Source organism: Cyprinodon tularosa, unplaced genomic scaffold (genome assembly GCF_016077235.1).
Source record: "Cyprinodon tularosa strain WSP-4 unplaced genomic scaffold, ASM1607723v1 ctg279, whole genome shotgun sequence".
Classification (NCBI taxonomy): domain Eukaryota; kingdom Metazoa; phylum Chordata; class Actinopteri; order Cyprinodontiformes; family Cyprinodontidae; genus Cyprinodon; species Cyprinodon tularosa.
The window spans coordinates 476,727-493,736 of record NW_024038984.1 but is presented as its reverse complement, the minus strand read 5'-3'; the positions used below and the strand labels follow the sequence as shown (position 1 = coordinate 493,736).

The 17,010-nt window shown below is 36.5% G+C and overlaps 1 protein-coding gene across 14 annotated transcripts in view; it reads left to right on the top strand.

Moving 5' to 3' along the window:
* adgrl3.1 (adhesion G protein-coupled receptor L3.1) overlaps nucleotides 1-17,010 on the top strand; it is a 225,729-nt gene that overhangs the window by 126,351 nt on the left and 82,368 nt on the right. The window lies entirely within an intron of this gene.

Genomic DNA, 17,010 nt, shown 5'->3' with positions numbered 1-17,010 from the left:
GTTCTTTTATCTAGTTTTAATTCTTTAATACTTCTGCCCACACCTGCTCCCAATTAGCTGATCATTTCACTCATTGTTCTGTTTCCCATTTATACTCCTCCTCTGCTGCTCCTCATTTCTGGATTCTTTTCATTTTTCTCTTTGTTTTGGTTGCTAAGTTCCCTACCTGTTCAGTCTGGAATTATGCTTCTGTTGCCTCCACTTCCTCATTAAACCCACAAGAAACCATCTCTGCTTCCATCTCTGCATTTGGGTCCTCTACAAAAATCCACTAAACTTGACAAACACTTTAACGTGACTGACTCATAGGTCAAAAAAGGAATTTAGGTTAAGAATATCCACCAAGACAGTTATTGTCAGAGCCAGTTGATCTGATAATTGATTGGAATTTGTTACTTGCAGATTTCCTGTTGCTTTTACATTGCTTTCCTCTTAAGAGGTTTTTCTTGGTTTATCATGGCTTAACATATATGACTGAAGTTACTTCCCCCAAAAAATCTAACTGCAGATATAAAATACAGAAAGACATGATCTTTTTTAAATGAGTAATCTTACTCTCTTGGTACGCCACACAAAAGCAAAATGCCTCTCTACATCTATTGTTTCCCTTGTCTGTTTGTGTTGTATTCCCTCCCTGTTAAATCCCCATTCTTTCTCTCTGTGTTTCTCAGAAATAAACATAGACTCACAATGGCAGGCTTCTAAAAACGTCCTTTCTCTGTCTCATACATCTTTCTCTTTAACTCATTGTTTCCCTGTTTTTCTCTCTGTCATTCTTATCTCGCGCCTAATCTGCCCCCTTTCTCTGCTCCCACTTCTTTCCAACATCACACAGGGTGACTTCATCAAGCACCCTCAGATGTATATATTATAGAGGCCTCTTGCATGAACATCTATGTAAAGTTAAGAGTAAAAGTCGCCTGTTTCGTATCACCCCTTTCTTCTAGCCACAGTCCCCCAACACTGACTTATTCTCTGCTGTTTATGGAGTTGTTTCATCATGTCTTCTTACATGCATATTATAGAGACTTTGCCCTATGCAAGCAGCATGGCTCCGATGAAACATCTGAATAATTTATCACCTCCAGTTTGCCTTGCCACACTTTAGAAAGTTTTCCCAACAAAGTCACAAAATTATTCATGTTTTCTACATCTTGAAGATGGGTTGGGCGATGGGGCTGTACCAGCGCACCTACCTACTCACACGCACTTTCATTCCCTTCACTCTACGTTTTCACTCTTTTCTATGCCTTAAGGTCCCCCATTGTGCAAGATTTTTGTTATTTTCTGGCTGTAAAAGTCTTACACGTTGAATTGGTACAAATGTTTTATTTGGTTTTCGTTCAGTGTTTTTCCTTACCCTTTGGGATAATGCTGTACTTATGGTTGCATGTTCTGCTGTATAGATACAACAGCTTTAAATTATAATAAAGAGCATAAATGTGAATCATGGAAACAAAGTAAGTAAAGGTTATAAGGTTAATGAATTTGCATTGTTCTTCTCATAAATATCTTTAAAAAAGTTAATACTGTATATTATATAATTTATACAATATATCATTTATACATAAACTTAACATTCCAAATGAGAATATCATATAAGGTTTTATTTTAATTTTAAAGAGGGAAATGAAAATGAGGAAGTATAAATCATTTGTTGGGTATCTATACATTCTATAAAATTCTAGACGGTGCTTCAGAGTTCTGACGGGCAAAAGTGAAGACTGACTTTTAAAAGTGTGGTCTTTGGTAAAAGTAAGTAAACTTTAACATGTAAATCTATTGCAATTACACTTAAAATCATCCTCTATAAAACTTATTTAAGATAAGCTGCTACTTTTGATTGTTGGATGAAATATTTACTATTTTCTGCAGCAAAGATGTTCGTTATTACAAACAAACTTGTTATAAATTTAGTACATCTTTTCCTTCTGTTTCAACTTTAAATTAACTTTTAGGGATTTCTGCTTAATGAGTCTTTCACATCTTTCTATACAAAAGTGTATTTTACTCAGGATAATGTTTGGACATTCAAAAGCTTGATTATTTTCTGGTTTAGTCTGTAATTTGTAGATTTGCGGGTGTGCTTCACTAGAATTTTTATAATATATTACAACCCAACAGGGTAACGGTCAGCTTAATTACTGGAACTCCACTATACCTGTAAGGAAAAATAAAAATTCCCATTCCAAACACACAGAGAGACAGTAACAAGGTAAGAAATATTAAATAAAATAAATCTATATAAAGTCATAGGCCAGAATCTTTTTATTGGATGAACATAAATTAAATTTATTGAAATGCATTAACCTTTGTTCAGTGAACACCAAAATTTATCTTGGAATATTTCTTTGTATTTGTTCACACTGGATCTTGGACTTTTCAACATTATTTTAACTTGACTGGAGGTGCTAACCTCCTTAGAATCTAATACTTTATTTTTTACCCACAGTGTTTTATTGTAAATATATACCTTAGGGCTTTATTTACTAACAAACTGGGAAAAAATAAAGCATAAAACACAAAAATGACAATTATTTCACCAGCAGGGTGCTGTAATTTTTCAGAAAATCCTGCAAATCAAACGTATGGAGCTACTGGTATATAAAAAGGTTAAAAACAATAATACTCCCCCTTTAAACCTGGTCTACAGAATGAGCTCAGAAACACATTCCCAATTGGGGAAATACAGCATGTTGCATTTTCTCAGCCCTATATCTTTGCATGTGTGGTGTTACGCCAGGACAGCTAGGGACACAGCATCATTAGAGAAACATGTATCCAATAAGTAGGTATTTACTGAGGAAAAAACAAACAAAATATATATATATTCAATCTAGGATCTCAGGTTTTGAAATTCATCCTAAAATGTAACATTTTACCACATAAGCCAGACACTAAATAATTTCTACTTAGGAGCAATTTTTTCTCTCAGTAAAATTTAAAAAGTTTTTAAATGACCTTCACAGCTTGATAGACAGCAAAAGTTTTACTGCTACCATTTTTTAAATCTATCTGTATTCTCCAGACTGATAAACTTCTGAAACATTAGTTATAAAGGCACTTATAAAGTCACACCTGGTAGTTAAAAATTTACCAAAAGCTTTAATTAGCAGCATCTTACCTCGCTGTTTCTTTGCTTCTTAAATAATTTACTAGTAGCAAGAATGTATGTAGTTTTTTCTAGGCCTGGACTTACAACCAAACCTACCGTAAAATTGCTATTCATATTAGAGGACTGGGTACAAGTAGAAAAAAACAGAACACATTTTTTTTTCTGTAAATTTAGTGTCTGTAAATTTAAAATATAAAAGTTATATGACTTTTCTTGAAAGACATATGACCCAATCTTAATACTAACAACTACAACATTTCAACATATCTATCAAAATAACTAGCTATAACTGTTACCGAATCTCATAATAGCCTGTGTTATGCAACTCTTGACTATGAAATGACATTTAAAGACAATACCACAATTTTTAGGCAAACACTTGTTATAGGCCAAAGTCCTATTTTGTTTAGTCAATATACAGATAATGGAGTTGACCTCCACTTGCTACAGGAATTTAAGGTTTCACCTTTGAACTCTTAATGGATGAAATCACAGAGTCCCATTTCCTGAGGAAGTCAAGCAGAGAATGTCTATTGTCTTTAAAACTCCATTCCCGTGTGTTTTTTTTTTTTTTACCCCCCCCCCCCCCCCGCACCCCCCCCCCCCCCCCACACACACACACACACACACACACACACACACCACCACCACCACCCAACACACCAAGGCTATTTCCTTCTTTTCCTCTGTGCTCGTGTCTCTTGTCCATTCTCATACTCGGCACCAGATTGCAATCAAGCAGCAGCAGTTCAGGAAATGCTGGAAACAAGATTAAGTGGAGAGAACAACACAAGTTAATAGTTAAAATGGAGGTTAGTCTAATCTTTCACAAGATTAAACTCACCAGTTCGTTCACTGATTAGACTAACCCTTGTCACTTTTTTCTTGCTCACCTTTGTGGATTTTGTCAATATGAACACAGTGTTGTCCACTGCAGCACTCTACCCAAACATTAAGTCAATTTGTACCATGGTTTATCTCTCCACTGGCCATTCAAAAGAATGTGGTTTTCATAATGCTTGTTCTTGATTAAAAGGTATTAAAATACTTTAAATTTTTGCTGTTTGCCTATTTAAATAGTTTGACTTATTGATATTTATTCCATACTAGTACTCTTACTACTGTAAATAAAAACGAAAATATGCACCTCATTATAATTCAGGTTACAAAGGAAATTATCATAGTGAAACTATCATTTTTTTAATTTCTTGCAATGAAAACAAATAAAATTGTTTCAGCCTGTTTCAGGGAAACAGAGGTGTGCTAACCTTTTATACCTCTCTCACAGCAAAAGAAGTCATAAACAACACACATAAAGGAGACAGTGAGATCAAACAGTCTGGGAGCCTAACTGGGCCGACTTTCCATTGGAAAGCTGAGAAAAGGGAAATAAAAGCTATCCTTTTAAGGCAGGCCCTGATAAGAGGCACATATTGAGGAAAGGCAGAGTGACCTGGTACTAAGTGCGCATATGCTTCACACTTGAATTTTTATTGACAATTGGCTGATACGCCACAGACAAAATAGGATATCCTAATGATAGCCAGACATGGTCTAGTTCTTTAGCAGTGGTGACCTGATCCTAAATTATGTTTAACAGGATAACCTATCATTTATTTCTTTTTAACTAACACTAGAAAGAAAGAAATGAATCCCATGTTGCTTTTGCAGGGACACTGTAGGATGGAAAATTTTAGAACAGATGGATATCTAATCTCTATATAGACATACAGTGCATGCTCCTTTTGACAAATGGCAAAGAATCAAATGGTTATTTAGTGACGGCTTAAAATCTTTACAAATATGGAAAAAGCAGCTGATAGTAGTCATTTAAAAATGGTAAGAACTGAAATATAGGAAATCTTAGCTATGAAATATGTTTGTGCGATGCTGTTTGAATATAGAACAGGTATACACAATACCTTGTGAAAGTCCTATTACAGTCATAACTGTTAAGGTATTCTGCAATTATGCTTACATTATTATTGTTAACTATATGGATGAACAGTTTAAGTGGGATAACCTGTTTAAACCACAGTAAGACAATTATATAAAATTATATGTATTTAAAGTATTTCCTGCAAGGGATTGATAAAGTCATTCTGATTCTGATTCTAATAAAGGAATGGCCTGTGTGAGAGAATGGCAATACAAAACAGATTGCTGAGTTCAGTTTGTAGTTTACAATGATCAAAATGTACATGTACAAGAGGATGATTTGCCCAATGATCTATTGTTATTCTTTTCTTGGCTGTAACAATGAATTAACATTCTGCAACTTTTTATTTGACCAACCTAGAGTGCTTTCACACCAGAGTCCAACACATTCTCACTACCAATTCATCAAATATTGACTCAATGTGTTTTGTTTTTTTTAACAGCACTAGTGGCTATTTTTTTTTTTATATTGAAAGAAAAGGGGGTATGAGAGAGGGGGAGAGACAAAAGGACCACAGGCCAGATTCGAACCTGGGTCAGCCGCGTCAAGGACTAAGGCCTCCATACATCGGTCGTGTGCACTAACCACTGCACAACCAAAGCCTGCGCAATGTGGTACCCCTTTCATTATTTGTTGATGTGCAGGGTGTTTGGCAGGTTGTGGAAATTGAGAGTATATGATAAACCAGTGTTTCTTTAGGTTTAGGGGTTAGGGTAATGGATGGGTTAGTGTTAGCTTTTTTGTTAACAGTTATTAAAAAATTTGGGAAGTTTCGTCCACAACCTATCATGCACGTCAACAAATGACAAGAGGAATACCCCCGTTGTGACAGTACCTGACATGCTTGACATAGGCTTGACCAAGCCTCAATTTTTTACAAGTTCAAAGTGAGACTGCATTGGAGAGTCACAGTTTTGGACAGTTTTGAACACCAAAATAGCAATAGAAACCCCACAAGGTGAACTTTCTAGTTCATGCATTTTTCTTTCCTCTTATTTACCTCAACACTGGAGCAATACTGCCTATAAAACAACCTGTTGCAACTGCATGATGCAATTAACTGATCGCTGGACCAATTTCTGGACTTCACTAACACCATAAAAATAAGGCAACTGTTTTTGGGATTTACTTAATCATATTCAGTTACTTTAAAACCATTGTTTTATGTTAGCAGGGTAGGACATACAACAATTGTGTTAAAGTAACTGAATATGATTAAATAGATGCAAAAAAACAGGGTGAGTTTATATCCCTTATCTACATTTTTCTAGGCCTAGAATTACTGGCTCAAAGTCATTTGAGTTGGCATTTAGGCTTGCTTCACTAAGGGCAAGACACATTTTTTCTGTCTCAGCTGTGTTTGACACTTCAGGACGAACTTGGATGTCTCCTATCAACAAAAAGGGAGAGTGTTTATGCAAAGTCTCACAAAATTGGAAAGCAAAGAAAATCACACTTCAGGACAGCAATGGAAAGCAGACGGGAGGGCCAACAGGTGGTTTCTTTGCTTTATGATAGTGGGTTCACACTATTACATCACTAACAAAACATTTTTCTTTCCCCCATGAATAGATATCACATCAAGAAGACCAAAATAATTAGTAGGTGTCACATACCAGATTTTGTTATGGGTAGGGGTTTAAACGCAACACCGACTTTGAGAAACATGATTTTATAACTGGATTGGGGGATATTCTTAAAAGCCTGTTACCGTGAAAACATTAAATGACTTTTAAAGATGGCAAATAGCCATATTAGGAATCTGGCATCAGAATATCCAAAAGCATTCTACACTGTATCACATAATAAAGCATTATATTCATTTAATTTGAGCTTGTTGGTGTGGAAACAATATACTATACACAACATTCTGTGTTGAGGTGAAATTTTGTCATTAAATAAAAAGAAAATCAGTTGCAAAGAGTAAGCTTGACCTGAGAGGAGACAAGATGATATCTTACATCTCTAGCAATGTAAAGGTTGTGAGTTAAATTTTAGTTGCTTATGCATCTGTCAAAGGCAAGGTTCATACCACAGGCAAGATCAGATTTTTTCACAACAGTCTGAATGCGGTTCTGGCACTTGCACTTCCACTTTTTTTTCACCTTCCAAAACATCAGATTTGAGCCATTTCCATGTATGGTACTAAATCAGATACCTATGTGATTTTGAGCTTCCAACGGGTCTTCAGTCTGAACTGTCATGTCACATTTGATCTAACTCCATTTCTAATAGTGGTAGAATTTAGAATAACCTAAATACCATGCTAAAAATAACCAAAAGACCCCAAAGATGGAATTAAGCATTTAGACTTGCTGTATGAACATATGAATAATGTACTTGGGTAAGCCTCTGAACCCCTAGTTGCCTAACAGACCTACTGTACCATGTAGGTCATAAGTTATTCATGTATTAATTTAAACCTAACACTCACTGTAAATTTATGCAGAATTTTTAAGACACTTCCCATTCCACTTTGACCACATTTGAGCCGTTTTGCAAAGACGTGAAAAATTTTTGTTTTGATTGTGTAAGCCTGTAAAAAACATAACGAGACAGCTCTACTTCTTGCGAAATATGGGTCCACAAAGTATATTGATTTAAGAATTGGATATATATTTCATATAATTATATATTTCATTAAATTTCAGAAAACATTGTATTTTCTTTTACAGCTAAGACATAATGAATTTGCCATGTAAAATCCTGGTTCAAAACAGGACTAAGGGAAAACTGGCATTGGTTGTAAGGGAAAGGGATTCTTTTCAACATGCTGTGTTCCTAGTTTGCCCATGACATGATAAACCCCTGGTACAAGATGAACAGCTTTTTCACGCGACGTATGCTCAAGTTCAAAGCCAACACTCTCCTTTCACTAAAGCACCTTCTCAAGCCATCCCTCCCTGACACCGTAGTCTCAGAAGAGCCTGAACTTTGGTTTGGGTTGTCTGCTGCACCTGTTCTTTCTCTGTAGTGGGTCCTTATCAATTGGAATGACCCAAGCAGACCTTTTGTGTGCATTTGGCCTCTGCACAACATTTCCTCTGCCTAACAGCAGATGCCAGAGCAAGCAGGCCAATCCAGGACAATTGGGTGGAAGGGAAGCCCAAAGCACTGCAGGAAGGCAAAAGTAATTTCACAAACAGGTAATAAAGTATGCCAAATTAACTGTGCAGCTCGGATTTGTTTTTGAATTGTTAAAAAAGGTGTGATGTGACACACAGAGAAATGTTTTCAGTAGCAGGTGGGCTGGTTTTAAAACATTATATCTCTTGTTTAAGCATAATAAAAGAATTGTGAAAACTGAAAATACATTTTGTGAAACCTGAAAAAACACAGCCCGTGATTTAAAAAAAAATTAAAAAATAAAGCAGGAAAGCAAATGCTTTGTCCTTTGAACAGAAAAACTTACTGTGATTAGAAAAGAAGCATATAATTGGGAAAATTGCTGCAGGTGTCTTGAGCCTCAGTGGGGGGAAGATGACAGGAATATCGAACCAACAGGCAAGCCAACAGGCCTGAGCAGCTATGCTGGCTTGTGCGTGGGAAACATTAGCCCAGGAATGGGCTGGTGCCTGGCAGCCATTTTAAAACAGACTCTGCTAGTTGGAGTATTTCTTTACTCTTTTTTTTTTTTTATCTTAAAGCATCAGTGCCTTGAAGTGCATTCTGTCTTATCAGCAGGCTTGAGCCACTCGCCACAAGCTCTGTGTGTACTTAGAGGCACATTTCAGTTAAAGTGTGGGTACCATGAGGCAAAAAGCAAGTGCCTGTATTATTGGTTGTAAGTTTGTGTGCTCTGTGTCGCTATAGGGGATGTGTGTTATCACAGTATGCAGCCCCTTTTTTAGTGCGTGTGTGTGCGCACGGCTGTAATGCCTAGAAAGCTTTTGCCCCCCCCTTCACGCATCTAAACTCCAACTCCTAGTCAGAATATCACTTTGCTGTTACCTTTCTGTATCCTTTTCTCCCCACTGTTGATGTAGAAAGGAAATCACTTATGAGCAAGCTATATTCGTCATGCATATTAAGAAGCACAACAGACACTTCATCTCTCTTCTGCAAAACTTCTTGTGTTACTTCAAATCCCTCTCGTCTTTGCCTCCTTCACTTCTCCTCCTGCCTGTCTGTTGTTTTTTTCTGACGATGTCAGAAACTTGCCTGGGGAAGTTCGCCCCATACCCAACCCCCCTTACCCTCTTCTTTGTGCCATGGATCTCACAAGCCCTCTGTTTGCAAAGTAGGAAGTCAAAATCTTCTTGGGCAACAGAGCAGAGACAGGCAGTCTCATGGAAACACAGAAAAAGTGCAGCACACACACACACACAAACAACCAGGTTCACACAATCCAGTGTGCATGCAAGATGTGCTAGCATCCCTGACTGACTGACTGACGGCATCTATGTGGCCCCTCCAGTGTGGTGACAGTTGACATCTTCAGGAACAAGTTTACTGCCTGGTTGCTACTGTATCACCTTACCCTGGGCTCACTCTAGTACAGGAGAGTAAAATGAAATAGAAAAAAAAAATACCTGCTCAAAAGATTATAGTAAAAACTAGATTTTATGTAATTTTGAGGCATTTTTCTTCACATTTTTCCTAACTTTAAATTTGTAACTGACTTTTTTGTAAATTAAGGTAGAACAAAATGAAACTTCCATTGATAATTTTTGTGATAAGAGTTTGTTTTCTCACCATACATTAAAGCTGTACAGTCTTACAGTCTTCTTTGAGCCACTATTAATTATTTTATTATACCAATAAATTAACAATAGCTTTTGTTGTTTGAAAATCTTTTGTTTAATTTTTTTTTTTTTTCAATATTTGTTTGCATTTCTTGTCTTAATAACTTTTTATTATATTATCAGTAAAAATGATAACTTTTCTTTTCAATAAATCTTGTTATATATTTTTTTATCTCTGGCTACCCTGTGCCTATTGTTGTAGTATCGCTTTGACAGCTGTTGACCATCTAACAACAAACTGAGAGTCTACATTCTCCCACTCTTTAATTAGGATGTAGAGATACTGCTGCTGTCACCCTTGTATCATTCCTTGACTTATTTGTTTTGGTTCTTCTCTAGAAGTTCAAATTGAATGGAATGAAATAGTGATTCTTTGTTCCTAATCCATGCAGGAAAAAATAGATCATTTAGAACATGTCCCTCGATCCCTTTCGTTATTCTGTTTTTTATTTATTTTTTTAATTCAAGCTATATGTGTCCATGTTTCAGGGTTTCTGTGTTCATGAAGGAAGACATGAACAAAACTATTATTGCTACTGGCTCTGTGTAATGTCTCTGTTTTCCTTTGCCATGAGAAGCAAGCTACTCATCCCTCTGTGGTTTTGTGTTTGACTGTCACTTTAATCCTGGACAGAGCCATTCATGGAGTTATTGCTGCCATCAGCCTTGTATTTGTTATTATATCCCCTATGTTTTTCCTTCACTTAGAAGGTTTAGGTTTAGTCTTTTTGCTGGATGTAGCCCCTAAAGAAGGTACCTGCCATTGACCTTATGTACACTTTTTTATATTTTTTTTTACAAAGACAGTCTCCCTAAATTAGAGCTTCTGTGCTTAACCATGTATCTTTACTTTGTAAATGAAAGAAATGTAGCATAGCATGGCATGACATGATTTAGTAACTACTACCTTTACTTTTATGTTCTTTTTTTTTGTCTTCATTTAAGATAATCCTGCCATCTCTACCTCTGCTATTGTAGACTCTACAAAATCACTCCTGCTGTGTGTCTGTGCTTTCTGTCCCTGTTCTACCATTTGGAATGGTTGCAAGTTTCAACAAGATGACCTCCCATTATGATCCTGGTTTAACTGAAGCTGTCTTCCGTTTTCAGTGTTGCTACATGCCCCAAAAATGAGTTACAGTATGCACCAAACGGAAAGTTTGACGATTTAATTGGGCTACCTTGTATACTTTTAGTAAAAAATATTAGACAACCCATGCTTTCTTATTGAGTAAAATTAGTTTTTAATAACTGATGAATACAACAAGCTGTCTGTATGTCTCTTAGCGGAATTTCACTGTGTCCTTTTATTTGGAGTTGAATTGAACTATACATTGTTTGACTGAATCTAAGCTGACTTTCATTGATCAACAATTAACAATTGACCCAAGTCCTTTAAGTTGCCATCAGGTTTAAATATCTGTATAGAAAAGCTACACTGAATTTAATATGATTGGAAATAAAACGTTTTATATCCTTTTTATAGATAAGTCAATGAGATGAATATCTTGCAAAGTTCAATGTTGGACTGTACTTCATATTTTATTAAAATATTGGATCACTTTACCACATTGCATTAAATGTTGTAGTTAACAATGTGAAGTTACGTTTCATAGTTATATTGATCTTATACTTGTTGCCCAACCCTACAGAGTGATTTGAGCACTGTTGTGTCTTGTTTTGAAGGCAGCTGTAATGCATAGAGACTATAACCAAATATTTCATGTAGTTATTTGTTGCTTTTGTATTGTATCTCTTGTCATTTGCAGCCATTTGTTGTCTGTTGATATGATGCAACATGATTTTTTTTTTAAAATCAGTGTCTTTTTCGTGGCATCTGCTTTTACAAAAAGGGCACTGTTTACGTTAAGCTGAGGCTGGTATGAGGCATTTAGCAGAGGCCTCCTACGCTTAAACGCAGGCAGATATGCCAGCCCTCATAAGTATAACTTATCCTTCTTCTCCATAAATGTTTCATGAACCTGTTATGTCATGCTCCCGTTGCCTTCCTACAGCCTTGAGAGATGCAAGTGATGAATTCATCACACTGAACGATAAAGTGCTGCAAAACCAAGAAGAAAGGGGCGGCAGAATAAAGGCACCGGACATGAAAGGTGGCATTGACGAACATAGAGACTGATGTTGACTGTTGTAAAGAATGTGTCAGGTGGAAAAGGAAAAAGTTTTGAGGGGGCAACAAAAAAAAATAGGAGCAGAAAGAAGGAAAGGAAGGAAAGACAGAGATTGGCTGGCAGGGAAAAGTGCTGAGGACCCACGTCTGTGATGCTTTCAGACTTTCTGTGTTGCCTTGCCGGTAAGCTGCCAGCCACCGTGTTTTCTGGACGGTGCTCAAATGACAGCAGACATCAACCTCAGGCAGGCACACATACACAAGAACACACACCCACACCATTATTCGCCTATTGTTGTGGCAGGGCTCCTAATGGAGCTTCCCATTTGAGTCCAGATAGTCACACACAGCCTCTGCTTCATAAGTACACTTGCTCAGACAAACATGGGGCAGATTGACAGCTGGGCCGGGGCTGCTGCGAATGATTGATGGCGGCGTTCCATGGAGAGCGCGGCAGCCAGGGGCAGGAGAGATTTCAGGTTTTTGCGAAGCAGCGCGGTTTAGGTTCAGAAACATCGAGCTTCGGAGAACAGAACGTAACAGGATGTTACAATGGCTGACAATCAGGCATGCAGACGGAAAAAAAGTACAGCATCTTTAACGGCTCTCAAGAAAAAAAAAATCAAAATTCACAGAAATGGGACGCTTTCAGTTCACAGTTAAATGATATAAACACCCGCTCTTTCTTAGCACAGCACAAAGTCACACTTCATTCTCCACTCTCACACCTTCCTATCACCCCCAAAGGAACAAAGGTGCAAAAAGATTTGAAAAAAAGATGTAAAAAAAAAAAAACACACTACAGCAAAAAGAAACCTATTATGTGAATACCCAAAAGTATTTCTTATAGATATCCAATCCCTTTAGATGTCACTGATGTTATCTCTAATTAAACCCCACCAGCATACAGTGACACTGATACATGCATGAAAAACTAGTAATGACCCAGGCATGATGCTGTATGGCAAGCTGTAATGACGTATAATAGTGGAATTTAAACAATTAAGCCTTTTTTTTTATTTCTCTAGACTAAATCCCTCAGAGAGTTGACAACCTTAAAGGTATAGTGGGGGATTTTGCGAATGGACCCGTCTTCTCCACTTAAAAAGAAAATGCACATGCACAACCCTGTTCTCGCTTCTGAGGCAACGTCTCTTAAACGCTTGCAAGAGCATGCATGAGCCCATTTCTCTTTGTGCAGGCTCTATTTAAAAGTTGCTGTTTGCATTGCTCATACAACCTTTCTTTCCAAAAGACGATTTGCAATTTTTCCACTATCAGACTCAGCACCAGTAATTGAAAATGGGGACGAGCACGTAGGATGGCCTTACGTAAAGATATCATCAGAATGATTGACAGTTAGCAGGACCACTTATTTTTTTTATTATTTTTTTTAATTATAATTTTATATATATATCTTTTATATATATATATAAATAAAAATAAAACGTTTTCTCACCCCTTGCGGGGTGGTATGTGTCATCCTCAAGCTCGGGTCCTCTACCAGAGGCCTGGGAGTTTGAGGGTTCTGCACAGTATCTTAGCTGTTCCTAGGACTGCACTCTTCTGGACAGAGACCTCTGATGTTTTACCTGGAATCTGTTGTAGCCACTCTCCCAGTTTGGGGGTCACAGCCCCCAGTGCTCCAATTACTGCTGGCACCACTGCTGCTCTTACTTTCCACGTCTTTTCTAGCTCCTCTTTTAGCCCTTTGGTATTTCTCAATCTTCTTGTGTTCTTTCTTCTTGATGTTGCTGTCGCTTGGGATTGCCACATCTATCACTACTGCCTTCTTCTGCTGTTTGTCGATCAACACGATGTCTGGTTGGTTAGCCATCACCTGTTTGTCAGTCTGGATCTTGAAGTCCCATAGGATCTTAGCTAGGTCATTCTCAACTACCTTAGGAGGTGTCTTCCATTTTGACCGTGGGACTTCAAGCCCATACTCATACTCTCTCTCTCTCTCTCTATATATATATATATATATATATATATATATATATATAGATATATATCTATCTATATATATATATATATATATATATATATATATATATATATATATATATATATATATATATATATATATCTATATATATATATATATATATATATATATATATATAAAAGGACCAGAAAGAAAAGTGCTGCTTCGTTGCTTTTCCCTGAAACAGACTTCCAGCTGTAGCAACTTAAGTTAAGTTCTGAGATTCATCACTAGAATTCAGTTAATCATCTATGTTAAGGGTTTATTTGAATCTAATTACATCCGGAGGTTACCCCGCATTGACACAACATGAAACCTTGATAATTTGTATGGTATTCTGCTGGCCTTGTAATCTGGGAGAGCTCCTGCTGGTTTTACTCCCGCTGCCTTTCTCGTTGCCATTAAGTGCACTTCAGAGAATCTGCCTTTCATGGCCAGTTTTAAGATGTAAGTAGAATCAAGTATTAATTTTACATTTAGCATTTGATGCCATAAAATATGAAATTGAACAGGATGCATACAGTATGTAGTTATGGTTTCCTCAGAGTAATTAAAGAAAGCAGAAGCACTCTCGTAGGTTTAGACTTGCTCTGGAGTTTTGCAGTTGGAGTGTTAGGTAATTATAATTCTACAAGGTCATTAGAGCATTTTACATTTCTTTTTCTCATCAACAATATGTCAGGCCTGGTAACCTTTTAGTGCCGGGGCATATTTGTAACACAAAAGGGGATAACAGATAATTAAATCAGTTGTATTAATGACCATTGAACTAAAGGTGTGTAACACTGCATCTAATTGATGAAACACGATTAAGCACATGCTAATGACAAACTATTTTAAGGGAACCCCAAACTACTCTTAAGCAGTAACTGAAGCTATATTCTAAGTTGTACTTTAGTATTCTATGTTTGTATCTAAGAAGTTTTTATTCATTTAACAGCTTACATTCATCCACTGTAAATATAATACAGGCAATTATCGTAGCCACTCTTCAAAAAGGGGAAGACATGAAAACACATGATCACCCCACTCTTTGGATTAAAAATATGACACAGATGCAGATTATTTAGATATTTTACACATTAAAGATAGAAATACACACTGTCCTTTCCAGCTGTTCACATACAAGGGTGTTTGTCCAGGTTTGGTGGAGGTTGGTTGAGGACCCAATTGCAGAGATGAGTTCTTGCAGATTTAATCAAGGTTCCACAGGAAACAGAGGCAATAATCCGAAATCAAAATACAGAAAAGAAAAAAAACAGGAGACGACAGAGAGAAACACACACAGGGAGCCAAGTAACAGCAAAGCTACAATTGACAAGAAACCAGCATTGAGGAACTGCAGAGGTGGTGTATGTAAGGGGAACAAAGAATGGGCTAATGAGCTGATATGGAGCATGTGTGAATAGAACTATCTAGAAGGGGGCGAAGGGGAAAGGAACCAGGCACAAGGTGGCAACAAAGAGTAACTGCCTAAATATAAAACAAAATGGGAAAAAAAAACAATGAACAAGAAAATACAGAATAACATAACTCAAAGTAGAATTGAAAACTTAAAAGGAAACTCAAACAGAAGTCAACAAGAGGAGAACCATAACAATCATTTACCATAGTTACAGTGGTACATTTATAGTTGTTTTGCTATTGTAGTTTTGTTATTCATATAAAGAACAACGGAAGTTTTATTTATTATTTTTTTTTCGATATTAACTAGAGTGTTGGGACGCTTTTAAAAATTAATTTACCGGTAAGACACAACACATGAAATATCCCAATTTTGCATATAATTGTATAATCAAAACAATTTGTATATATAATGTTTTAATCAATGTGATGGGGTTTATTTCATTTACTAATCTATTTCCATAATTTTACTAATCTTCAAAAAGGCAAAGCAAGAATCATACCATCCATGTTTACTGTTCATGTATGTGCTTTCCTTTTTCCAGCTTGAATATTTTGCACATTTTGTAATGTATAGTTTACCTCTTTCAGTTGATCCAAAAAATAAAGAACCTTAGCTAGTGATTTATATATTTTATCTCTTCTTAAAGTTGGAAAAACAATAACACCTACTGTACCATCTCCTTTGCACTGTTTGTGCCCAGTCTATTCATTTAAACAGTAGACACCAGGCGATAAGCTTTTATCAAAATGGATATCAAGAATAAATTAAGGGAACCTCAAGTGTTATTTTAAGTATTTTAGATGGTATTTTAGATAGTCAGATGGCCAAGGAATGTTTAACTTGTAATTTCTGACTTTCCTTTTCTCTGGAGTATAGCTGTAACATGATATGGAGGCTCTCAGTCCTTCAGTTAAGTGAAAAAAGGAAAGTTATGACGGACTCAGGAATATGTGTTTTCAAGTTAGAAACTCTACAACATGAAAAAGTTTTAAACTTTTTCAAAGTAAGAATAATAAGAGGCTATTCAAGTTTTAACACAACATTTTTCCCTTTTTTCCCACAAAATTTTTTTAACACAACTTTCCCTATTATTTAAGCTTTAGACGTGTATACCCCCTTCTGTGTTCACCATTGGGCAGTGATTGTTAAAGACTTTGATACAAATAAAAACAGAACAACTCTAGCGATAGACTGTGGGCTAAATAAGAGTTTTAACATTTGACACACATGCACTCTGTTTCTCTTGCCTTTCCTCTCCTCATCCATCTATTCTTTATAACTGTCCCCTAAACAGGGTCAGTGTGAATAATTAAGTCCTCTTAGGATGAAATATTGACAACAAAGAGTGTGCCATATGCATTTAAGAAGTCTCCCTGCCTCTTGCGATGTCCTCGCATCATGAATCATGCATGACACCGAATGAATGTTTTTTTCCGCCAAGTTAGGCTGCGAGAACCACTGCTGTGAACCGCTCCCTCAGGGAAGACTGCTAATCCTTTGCAGGGAAAGCCAATCATTGCTCCTATTTAGCAGTTGGTGATTTACTTTGAAATAATTACAGCTTGAAAGTCTGTGTTTGTGGAGGTCACAGAGACGGGCTCAGTAGTTTTACTTTTTTTTAGTTTTCTTGTTGTTTGATTGAAAGTTTAGAGATATTACCTGCCCTGAATTCTAATGATTAAAGG